The 21,448-nt window shown below is 46.1% G+C and overlaps 1 protein-coding gene across 1 annotated transcript in view; it reads right to left on the reverse strand.

Moving 5' to 3' along the window:
* Positions 1-16,084, reverse strand: part of Grap2 (GRB2 related adaptor protein 2) — a 68,924-nt gene extending 52,840 nt beyond the window's left edge. The window contains exon 1 of the mRNA XM_075959842.1: positions 15,955-16,084. The gene's annotated coding sequence lies outside the window, so the exon portion shown is untranslated. The remainder of the gene's footprint in view (positions 1-15,954) is intronic.
* Between the last annotated feature and the right edge of the window lie 5,364 nt (positions 16,085-21,448).

The following is a 21,448-nucleotide window of genomic DNA, read 5'->3' on the forward strand; positions in this document are numbered from 1 at the left end:
CCCCTCTATGTCTGAAACCCATATAAGCATCAAGCCTGTGAGCAAGGGAGGGGCGGAGAGCCCAGCAATCTACCCGTCTGAGCTTCTCCCTCAAAGCCAAGGGTGTTCCTGTGAGTTCTCTGTTCTTTTTTGGGCAGGGCATTCACAATTCTGCCTGATTTGTGCCTTCCCATGAGACCACAACCCCAGGTGGTGAGCTCTACAGCCACAGGGCAATGATGAGAGCTTAGACTGTCTAGGGCAAGAACAGCTCCAAACCCACCTAGAGGTGAACAGTGGAGAAATAATTAGCACATCTCCACAAGCGAGTTCCAGTGGTTTGCATGTCACAGGAAGCAAATTCCTTTTCAAGAGTTCTGATTCAAGTCAACAAAACTATGGAAAATACTGAGAGAACTAGGTAATTCTGCATTTCCCTTTTTAACTCACTAAAAGCTCCCTGATTTGAGGAGTTTGGGGGAGTGTCAGAGAACAAGAAGCTGATGGCAGATGGTGGGGAGAAGGTGTGTTGTTAGGAAAATTGGCTGGGGTTTGCGGTTAGGGGTGCATGCCAGGACTGTATTACATGGAATTATTGAGGGCTGGGGATGCTGCTGAAAGGGCAGGAGCCGTGCTTCAGAAGCTGGCTCTGGATGAGGGCTCTGGGCCAATCCTTTATTACAGTAGTGACACAGTTCTAATCCAGTATAACGATAAATCCCTCATGTGAGTGTGCACCCCATCACTACCAACACAATGACAATCTGCTCTCAACAATGCCGGTGCGATGATACTTCTGGATCTTTTCTCCAACTTCCCATTTCTAAAAATGATTTCTAATGTGCAGCAAAAGAGAAGCAATCAGAAGCCATTTTTGCCGATGGCTGTTTTAAGTGACTGAGGTTATCCTTTGTTTGGGAGTATGCAGGCATGGAGTACGCATCAGGTACTTGGCAGTCATTCTATTGGTTAATCTTTTAAAAGAGGGCTCCTTCAAAAGTCACCTGGCCAAAATAAAACATCTGCTTTATCAATGCATTAAAATAACAAAATAGGGACCGGGGACGCGGCTTAGTCCCTAAAGCGCTTGCTACACAAACACAATGCCCAGCACCCATGTTAAATCCAAGTGTGCCTGTGATCCACCAGCTGGGGAGGTAGAGACAGGAGGCTCCTTATGTCTCACTGACCCTCAGGCTAGCTCAGTTAATGAGTGCCAGGCTTAGTTAAGGACTCTGCCTCAAAAATAAGGTGAAGAGCCACCGAGGAAGACTCTCACCGTCTTCCCCTGGCCTCTACTTACACCAGCATATACACACTGACGACCAGCTCAGGGATTTACTCTCATGTGTGCGTGGAGAAGATCTTGTTATTTAGTCCAGGCTGGCCTGGATTTGTGATCCTCCTGCCTCTGTCTCTCAAGTGCTGAGACTACAGGAGTGTACTATCACACCCAGGTAAGGAGCGTGTGTGTGTGTGCATGTGTGGGTGTGTGGTGTGGTTGTGTGTGTGTGTATGGTATGGTGTGCTCTGTGTGTTGTGTGTGTGCGTGTGTGTGGTATGGTTGTGTGGTATGGTGTTTTGTGTGTGGTGTGTGTGTATGGTGTGGTTTGTATGTATGTGGGTGTGTGCGCGGATGTGTGGTATGGTGTGTTTGTATGTGCGTGTGTGTGGTGTGGTGTGTGCGAGAGTGAGATACAGTGAGACACGGAGACAGATAGTATGGGTCCCCTCAGAGGCCAGAGCTGTCAGACTCCCTAGAGTTGGACTTAAGTGACTGTGAGTTGTCTGACGAGGGTGCTGGGAACTGAACTTGGCTCCTCTGAAAGAGCAGTCCATGCTTTTAACTGCTAAGTTGTTTCTCTAGCAACAGGATTTTTTATGTGCTAAAAGTATTGTTTTTTTTCCCCCACATTCTGCACAAGTGCCTTTCAATAAGGCCGCAGTGCAGCCTCAGAGCCCATGATCCCATGGGGTGCCATGTTCAGTTAGCTAAACCACAGCCAAGCTAGGAGGCAAAGAATGACATTTACAATTCAAACTTGGGGAATTTTAAAGCCGAGAATCAAGTAACAACAAAAAAAGAAAAACAACAACAAAATAAACAAACAACAAAACCTTGCACAGCTTTAACTTTTAGATATGATATGGTCTTTTTATGCTCAGTCCAAAAATAGAAAATGTACAGACAAGCACAAAGATACATTTTTTTAAAATAATATTTTTGTTTGGTTTTGAGACAGGGTCTTGCTATATAACCTAGGCTGGCTTGGAACTCACTACGTAGCACAGGTTGACCTTGAATTGCTGAGATCTTTGTTTCTGTCTCTCAAATGCTAGGATTACAGGTATGCACACCACCGCATCTAGCTTGGTTTTTTTTTTTTTTCCAAACAGTCTTGCTGTATAGCTTGGATTGGCCTGCCTCTCCTTCCCTAGTGCTGGGATTAAGGGATACACCACCATACCCCACTATTCATAGGGTTGTAGGAATCTATTCGTAGACCCAGTTTGTTTCAGAGGTGGGGTAAAGGTAAAGGCTTTCAAATCTAGAACCAGCTCTTGGGGACAAGCCCTTTAGTAGGACCTTTTTGGTCACACAGTTTTATCCTTTCATTGATTTGGGCTGTTGTCTCTATTTACCTCCATTCAGGATGGCACAACAGCACTGGGGGGTGGGGGCTTTAAGGGCTGTGGCAGACGCAGAGACCTCTGTGAGCATCAGCAGATCACAGCTGATTCAGAAGCGGCACACATATGCTCACCTGTCACCTAAGACTGACAAGACCTTCAAGACAGAGAGAATCTTTCCATCTTGGAGAGGATTGGGAAGAGGGCTTGAGGCTAGCTAGCCCTGGAAGACTGGCGAGGATTGTGGGGGCTCCTGGGGGAGTTCAAGCAGGAGCAGAGTTCCTTGGGACCGTGTGTCCTCAGCTCTGTGGGTGTGCTTTCGCTGTACAAACTGTTGAGAAGCGTGCAGCTTATGGATGGAAAGGTCAGTGTCCCCAATTCCGTAATTTTCTATTTCAATTGGGCTATGGAGGGAGCCTTGCTGAATTTTATATATCATCCAGTGCCCTTGTAAACCATAAAGTTGTATAATACAGCAATAATTTTTTTTGGAGCGCATGTTGCAGTTTTACAAATTGCTTTTTTATACCCATTATTACATTTGCTCCATCTAACAGTGCCGCGCCGTCCCAGGCGCAAGCTCACAAGCTCTACCCTTCCACAGCACTGCTGATTATAAACGCACCCACCAGAGAAAGCAGCAGTCGCATTGCCCTAGAAGCACGAGCCGGTGGAGTCAGCAATTCAGGAGAAATGGAAGGAGAGGACCCAACACAGACACTGCGAGTCCCCCCGAGCTGTGAGCTTGCTAGCTCAGGCTGGACTTGAACTCCTGATCCTCCTTGCCTTGCCTGTACCTCCCAAGTGCTGAGATTACAGGCATGTACCACCACTAAAAAAACTCTAAAAAAAGAACAACTTTTTTTTTTAATCCTGTTAGGGGCCCGAGGACTGGACCTCAGGAACTGCCCTGAGAGGTGTGCTCATCTGTTTGATGTATCTGCCTTCTGTCTTATTTCAGAACATTTCATCTGTCATAAAAAGCCCATTCTAAAGTGGTGCACTTTGGCAACTGCCTTGTGGAAGGGAAGACAATCAGGACACTGTTAGAGTTGCGATTTAGCCAGGATAAATCTGATGGATGCTGGCAGCATCAACATACCATTTAGACGGCTGAAATCAGTTTACTTTCCCACTTAGAGACATGATATGAAATGAGATTAATCCAGTTGCCGTAGAGTGAATTCAGCAGAACAAATCCCTCTGCAACTCATCTGAATCAAAACCCACATGGTAGTGAGCAGAGTGCTGTCTCCAGAGCCCGAGCAAATGCATTGATCTCCGGTTTATTTACAGCAAAATTCACATCAGAGCCTTTGTTGAGGACAGTGAACTCTTCCATCCTTAGAGGAGGGTTACAGGGAAACATCTGCAGGACAATCGAGATGCTGCAGTGGAATTTAGCCTAAGGATGACTGCACTGGCTAGACTTTAAACTCAGCCAGGAGCCACAACTCCCCGAGGAAGACTGCAGAATAAAATCCAGCAAAACCGTGAATGCTCTTTTCCATTCCCTCTTCACTTTCCACGGCCAAAGGGGCAGGCGGCACGCAGAATGCATTTATTAAGTATGTTTTGGGGGTAACATTCGTAGGCAGGCAAAACTCCGAGGGGGCCCAAAGGGTCACAAAGGGGTGCAAAGGTGGGCGGGAGACGCTCCGGGCAGCAAGGAAATGGCACCTTGATTCTGTAACATGACGAAGGGGCTAGGGGCTGTTGGGTGGAGCGTAGTGGAGGTGGTGTTGGCAAAGATGAAAGAAAGCTGTTCTGATGAGGGGAATGTGGGGGTTGGAAATGGGAACATCGTGGTGACTTGGATGGATTCTAAGGAACCCACGGGTCCTTGAGAAATCTTTCTCTGCAAAGTTAAAGGCTGAAGGGGAGACCATCTTTGTGAAATGTCTTTGCTTCCCTGTTGGAGGGAAATGACCTGGGGACCTCTCCAGTTCTCTCTGGGCTCTTATCCTGTGGTTTTCCAGTAGCCAGGGTCAGGATTCAGCTCACTTCCTTGCTGCCTTTCTCCATAGCTGAAACACTCGACCCCTTCCTGCCAGTCAACAGTACTGTGGACTCAGCAGAAGCCTCTCCTTGATGGGGAGGGATTTAAGAAGCTCACTGGAGCTGAACGCATTGACCCCGCCACAGGTCACTCTCTGCAGCTGGCGTGCCTTTGAGGTAGCCCAGTTTTAGCCAGTGGATCCTGCCTTCTCCATGTCTCCTCATGCAGGATTTACCTGAAATCCCTCCTGCTGTTCCCTGCTAATGCTCAACACACTCTCTTGTCTTCCAGGCCTTACAGGATGCTGGGATCATAAGAAAGTATCCATTCTACTCCCTGCCACGGTCTCCATCTCTCCAGCTCACTCCACCCCAGCCCTTCTGTAGCAATCCCCTGACATCTAAGTCCCTGAACCCCAGCCCTGAGTCCTAAACTGATTGTGCATAGAACACTGGGTACCACCTGTCCTAGCTGCCTCTTACCTAGAGTAGGATTCTCCACTCCCCGCCCCCTCCCCAGGCCCCCAACATTACTCTGGCCACTGCCAGTTTGTTTTTCTTTGCCTGGTCATATGCATGGCTCTATCCTCCCACAGCATGCACCCAGGAGTGCCCTAGAAACCACACACCTCTACAGAAGGGTTTGTCAACCTTGTTGCCATTGACATCTAAGCCAGCAACTGGGGTGGGGGACCATTTTGTACAGTGCAACTTCACAAAATCTCCAGCTTCCACCCACCAGCAGTATCCCATGTCCGGGATGACAACCGGAAGTATTTCCTGTCATTGTCAAGCATTCCTCCTGGGGCTGGGTTGTGGAGAACAGGTGATCTGCACACACCTGGACACCCATGTATGCACACATAGGAGAAAGAGATTGCAGTTCTCTTACTTCACATAAATCCAACCCCATCTTTCTTCCCTTAAATACAGGGCCTCACTGTGTAGCCCTGGCTGGTGTGAACTTGCTATGTGGACCATCATGCCTCTACCTTCCGACTGCTGCCCATTTTCTTGTAAGTCTAGAATCCTCAGTAATGTTGGAGAGAGTCCCCAGGAACCTGACAAAGAAATCATGGAAATTAAAGAATAGAGAGATTGTGCTTTTGGCCCTGGTTCGACGAAAGTCATTCCTGATTCACGTGTTCTTTCAACTATTCAAGAGTCACCTCCAATCGATCTGGTAAAGAAAAAAGGCCTTATGGCCTTTAGTCAGACAGCAGGTGATTTTACTCAGAAACTGTATTAACCCCACACAATCTTATTACAACACCAAGTTGGATCACCCAGTCATATCTTTAAAATGGTCACACAAATCAGTGCCCACTAGCTGTAATATGTCATGATAAGAGTACACGATTTTTCCTCCTCTCACACCACACTGCCTGAGTTAACATTGACTAAGTCTTTGTGTAACCTCAGGAAGGAAATGGCCCCTCACATTTTGTACTTTTTACAGTGAGGTCCCAGCATGTCAAAAGGTACAGATTTCTCCAGGGCTGCAGATGATTTAAGGAGAGGAAAGAGAATACAGTTCTAACGCCTTTGAGGCCAGGGACCAGTATGAGATTAACCGTGCTGCTAGACTAGCTGGTGAGTATTCTCCTCCCTCGAGGGAGGGAGGGCTAATCTGCCCATTCTGGAAGGATAAGTGTCACTTTTAAACCTCTGTGCCTGGTGCTCATTCTCTTTGTCTCTGTCTCTCTCTCTCACACACACACTCAAAGGGAGAGGGGGAAGCGGGGACAAGGAAGATCATAGCAGCAGCACACGAGAACTCAGGGCTTCTAACTGACCACAGTTTCAGTATGAGTCAGCTGTGTGACATAACTGCCACCGAGGCCAATGCCGTCATGGGCCGTATTAATAGAAGTAGAGGGGGAAGGTTCAGGGAAGGATCACCCTGGGCTATTTGTACTGTCTGAGCTCCATTCCATTTTGGGCACCTTGGCTAAAGGAGGGTTCTAAATTGGAATCCTTGCGGAGAGGACCACTTCAAATGACGGCAGCATGCAAAACTGCATCCCAGGCGTTAGAAGAACCAAGGACATTTCTGTCTGAAAAAGAAGGCTCCAAGGGACACGATGGAGCGGGAGAGAGAGGCTTCTGCGCGAAAGAGCTCCGGGTTGTTTACAGGCGCGGAAACTTAATTTCTGGATCCCCAATGCAAAACACCTCATGAAGGCCTTCTCATATTTTGCTTGCAAAACAAACATTTTCAGCAAATTGCACCTCATTTTCCTCATAATTCTCCTGATGTGTAAAAAGTTCTGGCTGGGGCCAGGGCAATGGCTCAGGCAGTAAAGTGCTTGTCTCTCAAGCATGAGGACCTGAGTTCAGATCCACATAAAAGCCAGGCGTGTAGTCTGTAATCCCAGCACGGGGTGGAGCAGAGGCAGGGGGATGCCTGGAGCTAGCTGGACAACCAGCCTGGCTAGTCAGTGAGCTCCAGGGATTTTATTTCAAGAAATAAGGTAAAGTGGGTAATAGAGATGATGACTCAGTGGCTAAGGGGGCCTTGTTGCTCTTGCAGAGGCCTGGGGTTCTGTTCCCTGCACCCATGTTGGGTGGCTCACAAGTGCCTGTAACTCCAACTCCAGGGCTCCTCTTCTGGTTTCTGTGAGCACTATATACATGTGTGCACACCTGGAGATACACACACCTATGTAAATAATTAATAACTGAGGAAGACATCCAATGTCACCCCTGACCTGTGTGCACACACACATACACACACACACGTGCACACACACGTGCACACACAGACACATGCACACACACGCAGACCACACGCATGTGTGCACACACAGGCACACACACACTTCTGGATACATCAGTGCCTCCTTCCGCCCTCAGGTATGCCTCCTAGAAACCTTCCCTAAAAGTCCCCACTTCAGCCATTTTCTCTGGTCTCCTAGTCATGGACTTCACACAACGATAGCGGTTTCTTCCACTTCTGCCTTCCCGGGGATTATTCGTTCTCCAGTGAAGAGGACTCTTTCATGGTTTTGATTTTTATCCTCCTAAATGGTCTCAGTTCACCTGCATCCTGAGCAACAAGAGACTGAGGGAATTTCTGCAGACAGCAGCCAAAAGATGAATTGAAGTACCTGGACAGGCACCTTTGATGACATCTACATGACAAAGCATCGCAGCTACTCTCTTGATGCTAATAACCAAACCAGCCCTTCGGTTTATGATATAATGTGAGATGACAAAGTCGGCTGTGGGGTACACATTACTCCCTTACATCTTCATTTTCAGATAGAAGTTGCCCATCCATGCTGCAGAGAACTAGTCTGTCTAAAAGTTGCCTCTCTCTTCTTCCAGGCACCAGGGACTTCTCTCTAGCCAGGAGGCTCCTTCAAGTCACGGTTGCCCTTTATTTATTTGGATATTTGTGGGGTACTGAGTGTTAAAGTGCTATATGATTCTTGGTTCATAAAATGTATTGTGGTCTATTTATAACTATTGATCTAAGAAATCAAAATGCCACAGAAATGAGTTTGTTTAAGTAGGAAAGTAATATCTGAGACATTTTCCCAATGAGATGTTTCTTGTTTTGCAGTCTAGAAAAGATACACAAAAACTTTTGGGAGGCCATGCATGAATCTGAATTTTCCAGAATCTCCTGTGTATTGGGTTAAAGAACAGTGTCACTTTGCCCAGACTGAGAGCAATGGATGAGGCACCCTGAGTCATCTGAGAGGCTGAGAATAGAGCACAACGTGCAGGAGCTTCATTCCTGCTCTGCCACTCTCATTGTAGGGTGCAGTGTCCCTCCAATAGGCCAAGGGTCTGGCGCGGAACAAATCACACACCTATTTATTTGGAAGGTGTGGACATGACCCCACGGCCTAAAGCCAAGTCAGAAACTTTGAAGAGCAGGACGACTGAGAAACACAACCTCTACTTCTCACCATCAATGGCAAATCACAAATATAGGCAGTCACCTCTGTGGCCAATCAGCCTGTCTGGGCCAACGGCCCTTCCTTGGGGAAGGGATCTCTAGGGATCTCTATGTCCTTTCTTGTCTCGGGGCTTTTAAGATGAGAGTTCATGATTCTCCAACTGCCTAGAACATTTCAGAGATATTAAAGGATGTATGTGTGGTGGAGGGAGGGCATGAACATGTCCAGGTCTGAGCGTGTGTGTGTAGGCCAGAGGTCAATGTCAGTGTCTTCCTCAATTGCTCTCCACCTTACTTTTTGAGGCAGGGTCTCTCATTAATTCAGCAAAACCAGCTAACCAGTGAGCTCCATGGCTTCTTTATCTCTCCTTTCCCAGAACCAGGATTATAGGCACACACATCTACACTTAACCTTTTTCCGTGGGTCCTACGGATCCGAGCTCAGGTCCAGAGGCTTGAGTGGTGAGTACTTTACCAACTTGAGTCATCGTCACAGCCCCAAGTATATATCTTAATGAAAAATCATGTGGAAGGCATTGTGTCCTTCTAGAGGAACAACCTCTTTAGCAGGACAGGGTCTATCGGCTCTAAATAAGTCCATCAGCATTACTTATGTCCATGTTGCACTCTGAACCGCCCATGAGGGATAACAAAATAGTGTGCTACAGAGCATGGGGTCAGAAGATAATTGCTGGAAAATAGCCCTGTAGCAAATGAGGTGCCCGGCAGAATGACACACAGTGGCCTGCAAAGGCACTACTGATATTTATTGTTCCTAATAAGATCCAGATCTTGCAAAGGAATCCATCAAGACAGAAACAGACGACAGCTCTCAGGACTCACAGGGAAGTGTTGAGGGATCTTACCATGTAGAGCAGAAAGAGTCATTTACTATCTGTTCCCAGTGATCCTTGATTCTCTGTGGAAAGCCAGAGGGTGCCAGAGACCACATGCTATGACCTCTCCCTTGACTAGAGGGGAAACTGAGGCCCAGAGAGGGGTGTGACTTGTTGAAGGTCAAATAGCTGGTTCTCTTAGGTAGAGCCCCAATTCAGATCTGCAGAAGCTGAGCGAGGACTCCTGCCACAGAAGGACATGACCAGAACACAGGGGGAGAGTGTAAGTCCCAGCATATATCAGCCAAATCACCTCCAGTGAGACGTTTAAACTTTGCTTTTCTGTCTCTGCAAAGTTAGAGGTAAGATATGTGGTTTATCTGCCTTGAAGACCTCACCTAGATCAAGTGAGATAGTGTTTGGAAACCTGTTTTTAAAATCCTGTTGGGCTCAGAGTAAAATAAATCTAGAGTTTTCTTGTTGGGCTTCTTCGGATGGACACTAGGGAAAAATCTGTGTGAGCCAGCAAGAAGCTGAGTGGAACACGGACCCCCCCCCCCCCCACATGTCGCGTCCCTGCCTCTCCCACCACTGAGAAGCTGGTGCTGTGGGTATCAGTGTTATTTATGTGCAATTAAAACGTTGATACATAAGGTGTTGAAATTTGCCAGTTTTCCTAGTCTTAATGTGTTGGGACCATTTGGAATCCTGGCCTCCAGCTGCTCTTTCCTGCTAGAGATCTTCACTTTCCTTCTGATGTGAGTTACTGAAAGCTGTGTCAAAGTTGTTTACCAGCTCTGCTTCGCCAGCACGTGTTGCCTTGGCCTTGAGAATCAGAGGATAAGGTTTTCACCTGTTGGCCCACCTGACTGTTGGGTATATAAGCCTCTGTGGTGCTAGTGAATAGAGGGCTTCTTACCAGTGACTAGAGGTCCGTGTTCCTGTCTCTCTGTCTCTGTCTGTGTGTGTTTGTATGTTTCAACCTCCAGCCCCTTGCCCGAAGCTTGCAAACTGTATGGTAGCGCTAGAGCGCAGACAGGCGTTGTGCGCTGCGTTAATGTATGTTTGAACTCTGCTGCAACCACTTACTGGTTAAATAAAACACCTTTTGGTAACAGTTCTATGCAGGGGAAGAGAGGCTTTTCAGTTGAGTGTGTGTGTGTATACAAACATGTGTGGTTTACAGAGGTTAATATCAGGTGCCTTTTTTTAATCAACTGCTTTTCTTTATCCTTTTCATATTATTTATTTTGAGACAGGGGTCTCTCACTGAACCTGAAGTTTGATTCTGATAGGCTGACCAGCAAGCCCCAAGGATTTTCCTGCCTTGCCACCCTAACCAGGCATGCTGGGAATCCAAACTCAGGGCCTTATGCTTCTCTCTCAAGCAGTTTACCCACCAAACCATCTCCCTCACACTTCACACTTTACTCCTTTACCGAGGACTAAATCTCCAGCTTATAAAATAATGAGCAGAAGTCTCCAGCTACAAATCAAGCAGGTTCCCCCCCCATTCGTGCTCTCCCCTGATAATATATCTTGGTTATTGAGGTTCTTCCTGAAATTCAGATTTAAGAAGAGAACGATCTCCTCATTATTGACTGAGTTCCCACAGAGTTCTCAGCACTTGTGTCTAGGATTTTCCCATAAAGCACTAGACAAAAAGACTCAAATCATAAACCATTTCTACGCTGACACATTAAACCCGTGGTTCTGGAAGGCTGAGGGGTGGGGGTGGGGATTACAAAGCCCAAAACAAATGGAAAAGTATTCTTTGTGACCAATTGATCAATTAGGCTGCTTTTCATTAAAAAACATGAAAATGCAGAAGCGGCTTAGCAATGATGGTCCTAGGAACGCAGAAAAGCTTTAATAATGCCGGATTCCGTCTACTCACTTTTTTTAGTTCTCTTTAGAAAATTACACTTGAAAGCCTTCCATAACAGCAATTAAGGGGCAGATAAGACCGACACAGCCCTGAAGCCGCTCATATGCTAATGAAGGCTGGGACCATTCCCTAGCCAGGGAAGTTTTTCTGGATAAAACTGCGTGTTTCTGAAGTCACAGACTGACTTAGGCAAAGTCTGAGTGCCTGAGATAACCAACCGCCGGCACTACTACCAACAGCAAACATCCATCTTCCTCCGAAAAAACCCAGTGTGGCTTTTATGAATTGGACAAGGCTTCTACATCAGTGTTTCAGGGGTAAAATCGTTTACAGTACAGCAATGTGAAAAGTGAGAAGGACTCCCCCCTCCTGACTCTATCAAAATATCATGTTCTGCCCTGCGGCTCCAAGGTTTCATAACTCCTCTGCTGTATTAGTCTTTTCTATCCCTGCCCCTGCCTTTGAGTTCTCCCTTCCTCACCTCCAACTCTTCCATGGTCTCAAGTTTCTTGAAGAAGTTCCTAAGTGATGGAAGCATACAAATCTATGCTTCCTAGAATGCTATTCTTATTCAAAAAAATCCCAAACCTGCAATGTACTTAGGTAGCCACGCTAGATTTTCAACTTCAACCCTGAGTACGGGCGGCCCTTTTGGCTGATTTCCATTTAATTCTGTCCTGTCATTCCTCTTTCCACATGCCATGCTTCGCAGAGAATGCTCTGGAATCAGATGGCTTGGGATCAAGCCCTGGCTCTGCTGCGAGTGGTCTCTGTGAGGTACTTTGACCTCTTTGCACCTTCACTGTCTTCTATGTGAAGATGTGATTGACCGCCACAGGAGAGGTAAGCGATTCCATGCCTGTGAAGGGCTAGACTGGCACATGGGGTCCTGAGATGGAGTTCACTAGCAATGTGAGAGGTGGGGTAGCAGATCAGCCACGGGGCAGTAGCGGCAACAGCACCGACGACACACTGTTTGGAAACATGTCTAAATTATCCAATCCTCAGACAACCCCACTAGCACCCTCATTACAGCTCAAGAAACCAAAACAGAGAGACTGAACTTTGCTCAGTTCACTCAGCACGTGGAAGCCTGGCTCAGGTTTAGGCTGTTTGGCTCTGCAGCAAGCGCTCGGCCAGTGTAACTTATTATTATTACTGCTGTGTGAATTTATGCACACAGCATATCTACAGCCTCTGTCACGAGTGTTAACTGCTCATGTCTTACGCATGTTCAAAGTATATTAAAAATAGATACGAGCACTGATGGAATATTGATTTAGGCAAAGACTAGGACCTAAATCATCAGAAGGAAGCAGTTGGGACTAGAATGTCAGAACAGCGCCAGAGTGTCAACCCCTCTTGATTCCTTGTTAATTGTCAGATGGAACAGGCACTTTTATAATGAGAGAGAGAGATCCCTAGAGCAAAATCAATGCCCAGAGCCAGGATCAGATTTGGCATTGTAAATGGTGAAACAATCCAGAATTATGTGCCTCCTGATACGATGCAATACGGAGCACCCCGTGGCATCTTATGAAAAATGTCCAACCAGAATCCCGACATGAGCCGAGTAAAGACGCTTGTTGCCAGACCTGACAATCTGAGTTCGATCCCCAAATCCCACTTGCTAGGAAACGAGATCTGGCTCTGGCAAGTTAGCCTCCGGCTTCCACCTGTGTGCTTTACACACGCATCCGCACATGTGCACACAGAGTACATGTAAACACCGGTCTCACTGTGCTTTTAGTCCTAAGATGGAGATTATGTGAAAGGCAAGAAGCCAAGGAGCACCATGACAGACGAGCCACGAGGCAAGAGCCAGCTCAGAATGTGGGGCATTTCTGCACGATCGCTGGCCTAACTCAGAAAGCAGAGTCCAGTGCGGAGCTGAGAGATATGAAGGCTGGATTCTGGTCTTTTGAAATAATGTTATAGGTGACAGCTGGGGACCAGTCTTTAGGCAGCAGATATTAAGAACCATAGTGATAGCATTGTGATTATATAGGAGAATGTTCTCATTTTGGATGTAAACTAAATTACTCAGTAGTGAACTGTCATTCATCTGCAGCTTACCAGAAATTCAGAGAGCATCACAGCGGACAGAACGAGTGTGGAAAAGGTTATATTAGTAAACCTAAGTGGGACGAGTTTAGCATTTTAGCTTTTCGTTAAAATTTGTAAATTTTCTTGATAGGGTCTTGTGTAGCTCTAGCTGGCCTTGAACTTGCACCAAGCCTCCTGCCTCTGCTTCCCAAGTGCTGGGACTGTAGGCACGTGCCACCATGCCCAGCTTAACTCTGCACGGAAATTCACTTGCCTCATGAGTCATGTGCCTAGCGTCTTTGGAGTGCCAAGGAGGTTTCCATCGTCGTGTATGTTGTTGCGGTTTCACTAAATTCTCTAAAACTTTGGACTATGCTTATATACTTAAAAAAGAAAACTACTTTTAAAAATTATTTACTGAATTCTTATTGGCTCAAGAGTATTGAAACCCAATGTGAACTTTATAGATATCTTGGCACCAGAGTGCAGTACTAGTACTGACACTAAACAACTGCTCACTAAAATGCTAGCGAAATGTTTGCTGAATGAAGCTGTGATTTCCTGAAAATTCTCAAACAGTATAAAAATACAATAATGAAAAAAAGAGACACACGAGATTGAGACGCCTCTACATAAGGAGATATGAGGAGCAAAGATTTTAGTGATACAAAATGGGGCTAGACTATTTTACCTTTTGATTCAAATAACTACACTAAGTGACTCCTCTTGACTTTAAAAATATCTGTTTATTATTATTTTATTCTATTCTTTACACTTGCACCATGTGCCATGGTATGAGTGTAGCGTTGGAAGACAATTTGTGGAACGGGCTCTCTTCTTCCACCATGGGTGTCTGAACTCAGAGTGTTAGATTTGATGGCAAACACCTTCGCTTGCTGAGCCTCCCTTCAACAAAGTTTGAGCTTGCTTCATGGGAGCTTGAAGATTCTGTCCCTCGAATCGACCCAGCAGCAACTGTGACTTAGTTAAGAAACCCCAATGGGATCACACTTAATGACATATTTGTTTCTAGAGCCAGGAAAAGGAGCGAGTTTGGCTCAAGTTCAGGCATGAGCCCTTTAAGCTCCCAGCGCCAGCGGGTGTTACTCTCTGGGAATCAATAAATACATGGAAATCAGGGTCACCAGCAGCTTTTCCAGAAGCCAATGGTTCCAAAAGAGATGGCTCCGGGCAGCAAGAGAGATGCGTTTTGTACAAGAGAGAGGAAGAAAAGTGACCAAGATTTAGAGAAATAATAATGCTCCCATTATGCATTTTCATAGTGCCTTTCCCTGAGGTACATGGTATTTACGCTAACTCTTTTATTTTTATGGTGCCCCTATGTGGTAGATATAAAACAACCGAAGGTCTCAGACAGGGAAGCTATTGTTAGCACCCAAGAACACTTCTTCATATTGAGTAGATCAATCACCTCCTTCCGCTCAGCTTCAGTAAAGTCATTTATAAAGACGAAAGCTATTACAATCTAGGGAGAATAAGATTACAGCTTACTGTGTGGGAGACTGTCCGAGTTGAGTCTCACAGGGCGGCTTTCTTCAGTGATGTGGGGGCTGCCTCCTTTTTACAGAAAACCATAACAAAAGTTCTCAAAAATGCCTCAAGTCAGAAGTGTAAAAGCTTGGCATGGAAAAGATGCAATTTCATAGTGACTGCTCCGTTTAAGAGGGCCTCTCTAAGAGTATCCCGTGAATATCAAGCTTTGCAGGCCATGTTGAGTCACTGAAGGAGACTGCATTAAACTAAATTCTCTTTCTGAAATCAAACACGAAGAGAAAAATAAAGCAAAGGGACTCACTAGAGAACCAGCAGTTTATGCTAAATGTACCTAGATGTGAGACTCTTCCATTGATGTTTCCTACCTTCTGACACTGTGGGCTCATGATTGCTTTATCCCTATGTGTTTTAGAGCCTCAGCAGCCCCCTTTAATTTGACTATGGATATGGACTTTTAATAATAAGCAAATTGTTACATATGCTTTATTAACGAGGCCACATTTGAGGTAAGTAGATGCGGTCATGTTTTAGGTTAGTGAAAACCTGGTCTTTGCATCCCTTCCTCATATTCTGGAACAGATGGGGACAGCAGCAGAAACTAGAGATGGCCTTAAAGATGCCACAAAACTATTAATAAAGAGACAAAGATAGACAACACCCTGTCCTTATATCTTCCCATGGAAAGTTTTCTTTCATTAAAGGAATCCAAACCAGTGTTCTTCATAAAGGTTGGAACTGGTGGAGAAACTGACCAAGAGGCAGCTCATGATCTCAGACTTTGGGCTCCAGCCACTGATGCTCACTCCTCTGCCACCTCCCACGCCTCAATTTGGATTAAACGCTGACCCTTTACCATTGGAGGGCGAGTTTACTTCTGTGACTCCAACATCCAAAGTTTTTTCCAGACTTGTTTATAATTGCTACGAGCCTAGTAAAGATCGAGTCTTCTCTAGTTCATTTGCCAGAAGCTGAATCCTATCACTAGCAACACAGCAACACCTGGACGAGACCTGGGCTGACCGACTGAAGTATTAACAGCAAAGTTTAGAAAACCAGTGAGACCAGCTCTCCCTTGATTCCTTTGGCTCAAAGAGAACAGAACCTTAAAAGCGCTCAAGAAAGAGGGTGTACACCCGCGCTGCAGGACATACCTTTTGGAAGCGAAGAGGTTGGGTGTATATATCTTCCTGGCTTTGACAACGAGTTATTAGAATCGCCTTGTGCCAGTGGGGAGATTCAGTCAAATGTCAGGATTACTGCACCTCAGGGTACAGGTTTGCCTTGTGCTGGCTCCTGAGCACCACACTGAAGCAGGGTGCAAGCCCCAGATCCATCAGTACAGCTTCCTCCTCCCGACCTCTTGTTCTCCCTCCAAGCTACCCCCAGCCAGTCTGTAGGCAAACCACACAGGAACTAGCAGACACCCAGCTGCACAGAGTTGGGCGTGAGCCTTAGATTATGTGGTTTTGTTTTCTTGCTGCTAGAGTCGCACCAAAACGCAAGTGGTTCACCGAAACGCGCCTGCTCCTCTTATGTTTCGGTTTTAACAATACCCGTCTGCCTCCAACGCTCATATTCACATACGAAAACTTCTCATCCTGGATATGGCTCCTTAGCAGGCTGCCACTCACTTCACAGAAAGCCCTATTTTGACATCCCTCCATCCAGAGAAACACAAAGGCCACTGGGAAAAAGTTAAAGTCACCCTGGTCAGTGGCAATGCTAAAACCTCAGAGAAATCGCTTGCTAAATATATGCAGTCTGTCATATAACTCTTAGCTTGTGATAAAAATCTTGACCCAAGAAAGAAGAAAGAAAGGGGGAGGGAGTTCAGAGCCAGGAGTTCTGTTAGCAACATGCACTAACCAACTGAGTTAACCAGCCTGTGAGTTAGAAGCTCTAAGCCAGAGCTTGCCATTGTCATTGGCAAGGGTCTTTCCTTAGACCCATAGGACTTCACATTGAGCAAGGTGGAGCCAAAGCAGTTTCAGGTTCTTCTCCCTCAGCTTCCCTAGCTCTTACCTTTGCAGTTCTAACCTGCCCTTCCCCCCACACCACCTGCAGCCTGGGCCGGCTTCTTCCTTTCTCTATGTTCTTGTATCTTCTGCATAAAAGCGAGACATATGTCAATGGGGTGAGTAACACTGTTAGAGTTTGGAGGCTGGACCCAAGGTGAAGAGGGAAATATTGGGATTTTGCTGGCATTAATCCTTGGATCGTTTCCTCTATTTGACTCAATTCAAAGTTCTAAAATTTTAACTTGTTTTTCATTCCTGCCTTCTGAGGTGGTGTCTCATTGCTTCTTTAAAGGATGAATTTTGCTGAAGATTTACTTTTTAAAACCCTTTTTCTAATTATAGTCATTTACTTTTTTTTTGAGACAGGTTTTGTTATGTAATATAGCCAGGCTATACCTAGAACTCTCCAACTTCTTGCCAAAGCCTCAAGACCTGGGTCCAGCCTGCTCAAGTGCTGGGGTTATAGATATGTACATACATCACAGCTGCTTACTTAAGCATTCTAATTGAAAAAGGAAAGAAGAAGCCCGGTATAGATGTGGCAAGCAAGCTACCTTGGTCATAGTAGGTGCTCAGTAAACATTCATCAAATGAACTAGAAGAAGTAATTTGTTGTCCCCGACTCTTTAGTAATGGAATTTAATTTTTTTATTTTAGTGTTAATTATGTGCATATGTGTGTAGGTATGTGCATATGTGTGTGGGCACATGCACGTGAATGCAGTGCCCATGGAGATCAGAAGAATGCTGGGGCCCCGAAACTCAGGTAATGAGGCCACAGTGAGCCGCCAGACTTGGTTCTCTGCAAGAGCAGTGTATGGCCCTCTCTACTGGGCCATCTCTCCAGCCCTTTTCTTATTAATGGAAGCCTGCACAAGTTTCTTAAAACTGAGCTGATTGTGAACGGGATCCCTGCTATTTTCACATTACAAAGAATTCTAAAGGTAACACATCTCTGACTTTAAGGCTTCAGGGCCCCGCCTCTGTGATCTAATGACCTTCTTGGGTCCCATCATTACATTTAACAGCTTCACTGCCAAGTTTCTGATCTCCGAGAGCCTCTGGCCAGCATCCTTCTCAGCAGTGGTTACCAGGTCAGTGGCTTGTGATGGTTAACCACGTGTGCACAGCTGGGGCGTGGGTGGGAAAGGGAAAATGGCGAATGGTTCTATCCAGAACCTCTCTGTGGGTACTTTCAGTGTGCACCCTAACGTGGAAGCTACTTTCCCACAGGGTCCTGTTCCCCAGGGAACAGAATCCCTCCCCTTCCAAGTAAAGGGCAGAGCACAGAGCTGAAGAACCTCAAAGAGAATTAATTTTGCTAGCATCTACTGGCTGATGGGCAGACATGATAGCACACGGGTTGGGGACGAAGCCACAGGGGTGGTTTACTTCAAGACAGCTCTGTGACTGACAGAGGACGAAGTTGCAGCTTAGGGATAAAGACCCTGAAGTGAGCACATCTGCATTTCAGCTTTCGCCATCAGCAAGTCCCTGGGAGGAGTCAGGATTGTGTGAAGTCCCACTTATCCTCAATAGAGAGAATTTCCTTAAAAACCACACTTGCTCAAAAGAAGAAAAAAAAATCCAGCGACTCCTTTGGAAGGGTCATCTTTCATAACAGAGTTTATGTGCTATTGGGCTTCATTTCATTTTCTGAGTAAAATGTCTACTTCTGATTCCACAGAGTGCATTTAGACGTTCAGTCAGTCCATACAGTTTGGATATTCTCCATGCAAGGCTCTAGGATTGGGCTAGGAAGGTACTGGTGAGCATGATGCAGCCTCTGCCTTGCTGGGCACTTCCTTCTGGTCAAGGGAGAAACAATACCACAGACGGAGGAAGTCAGCCGGGTGGAGACCTGGGGTAGTAAGGACTCACAGCTACAGAACCTTAGGATGAGAACGAAACTGCCACAGTGAGTGAGGCAGAGAAGTGTGTACAGAGGTCAAAGAGGGCAGACTGCCAGGCGGTGGAGTCTGGCTAGCTGTGGCTATGGGAGCCAGTGAGAGAATCTGAACTGAGAGTGTTGTGAGCTGCCTTGGGTTTGAAATCTTTCAAGGAGTCTCCTGACTGCCCTGTGAACACTGTCTTCTGAGCCTCACGGCCATTTCCATCTTGAACACAGCAGCTGCGAGCAATCCTCAAAATCTGGCTTACTGGTGTTTCTCCACAGCATTAATGAGGGCAGGGGTGGACCCTCAAACTGGGATTCCATCATTCCTTCTGGTACCCTTCCCCTGAGCTGTGTGTAACCCTGCCTCAGTTGCACGTGGTCTCAGAAGACGAGAGGTTAATCAAGGGGAACTCCATCCATGCAGCTATGGGGAAATGATGGTGATGCGACTGTTTCGGGGGGCGGGGTGGAGGGGTTGAAGTGGGTGATCATGTTCCTGTCAGTAACCCCTCACTTATGGGTCTATAAGTCAGCGGTTCTCAACCTGTGGATCATGACCCTTTGGGAGGGTCAAACAACCCTTTCACAGGGGTCGCCTAAGACCATCAAAAAACAGATATTTACATTATGATTCATAACAGTAGCAAAATTACAGTTATGAAGCAGCAACAAAATAATTTTATGGCTGGGGATTACTGCAACATGAGGAACTGTATTAAAGGGTCACAGCATTAGGAGGGTTGAGAATCCCTGCTCTAAGTAAACCAAATTAACTCACTGATTCACTAAGCTCCTCCTGGGCAGGAGAGTTACTTTGGTCTGTTGTTGGTCCCCATGTGGGCTAGTAGATATTTATGTTTTCCAGGAAAGGTTCATACAACAAACACTATACCGTAAGGCAATGGTTCGCAACTTTCCAATGTTGCGAACCTTTAATACAGTTCCTTGGGTTGTGGTGACCCCTAACTATAAAATTATTTTAATTGCTATTTCATAACTGTAACCTTGTTACTGTTATGAATTATAATGTAAACATTTTTGGAGATGGAGGTTTGCTGAAGATGTCATGGCCCACAGGTTGAGAACCACCACTGTAAGGGACCAAGAGGAGAATCCTGACATTGCCCAGGATGTTACTGTAGCAGTCCAGGTGGGAGCAATGGCGGCTTAGTGAAGCAGAGGTGTCTGGGAATGGCTAGACTCCACATCCAGAGGGTGATCATCACGTTTAACAACCAGCACATGTGGCTGTAATCCCACTATTCAGAAGCCCAAGGAGAAGGATTGCCATGAGGTTAAGGTAAATTGTAAGTTCTAGGTCAGCCTGGGTTACAATATGAGCTAATGCCCTTGCCCCCCAAAAGAAGACAATAACAACAACAACAACAAAGGCCAGGTGTGGTAGCCTTTAATCCTAGCACTCTGGAAGCAGAGGCAGGCAGATTTCTGTCTCCATTCAAGGCTAGCCTGGTAACATGATTGTAACATCTACTGGAGAGTAGCATCAATAACCAGTTTATTCAGTAGCCATCCTGTATTTCAAATGGGATCTGATAATTATGACATAAAGTGAAAGATAAGCATCCAAAAGGACCCCACAGCTCCCAGCCTGAGAAAGGAGAACAAGGCAGTGTCACTGGGCCAGGAGACGGTGAGAGAGCCTGTATGGAGGGGCGGATCAGGGTTCGGACACACTGATTTTGAAATGGTAGTAAGACATCTCAACAGAGAGGTCAGAGCTCTTCACAGACGAGTCTGAAGGTCAAGAGAGATCAAGGCTGCCAATGAAACTTAGAGCGTTGTGGCTGTAGAAAGGGTTCAAAGCTGTGCGACTACTCACGGCCTCCTGGGCCGTGAGTCTAGCCAAAGAAGACAACCTTCTGGAGAAAGGACGCCTCCAGAGTTGAGAGACTGGGGAGCCAGGAGCAATGGTCTGAGGTCAGAAGAAGTGGCACCCTGGGTACTCTGGACGCCAAGCAGAGTAAAATTTGTTGACTTTTTGTAAAACTCTGAGTTCAGAAAATTAAAACAACAATAACAACAAAACATTCCATCAACGAACTCATTATCAAAGTGTGGCATTTGTACTGGGAGGGAGATAGTACAATAACGCAACTAAATTGTTACCCCAAATGGAGGGATACAGATAAAAACGATCCCCTTCCCTAATATTACATCAGGCAAGCTAATTCCACCAGTGTGGGCCCACTCCACACTTCTGTTGAGACTAGACAAGTCCTCTGCAGCTTATAGGGGCTACAGTATTTGAGCGAGCCTTATCTATTTCTATGTGCCTTGCCAACCACTTTCCCTGTGTTGGCAACCCACAAGGCTCCACAGCTGGCTGCAAACCTTCCTTGTTCCACTTCTTTCCACTAGCCTGCCTCCCGGTGGTCTTTGACTCACACGATCCTCATATTAAACATTTCCAAGCCAGAATTTATCTTTTCTTCTTGTTAGACCATCACAGATCATCTTCCTGATCTCGATGAATGACTGACATTTACAGTCACCCCCAAAAGAAACTTGAGAATTACCATAGACCCCTTCCTCTTTTCTCTCACGCCTACATGGCTTTGGAGTCAAGCCCAGGACCTCATAGCTTCAACACAATCCAAACAGGATAGACAACACGACCATTGCACCCACTGCCCTTTATCTGGAGGAAACACTCTCAGACTTTAGGGGATGCCTCACACTGTGCTTGTTCCCGACTCTTTATATACTGTGT

Source organism: Microtus pennsylvanicus, chromosome 2 (genome assembly GCF_037038515.1).
Source record: "Microtus pennsylvanicus isolate mMicPen1 chromosome 2, mMicPen1.hap1, whole genome shotgun sequence".
Taxonomy (NCBI): domain Eukaryota; kingdom Metazoa; phylum Chordata; class Mammalia; order Rodentia; family Cricetidae; genus Microtus; species Microtus pennsylvanicus.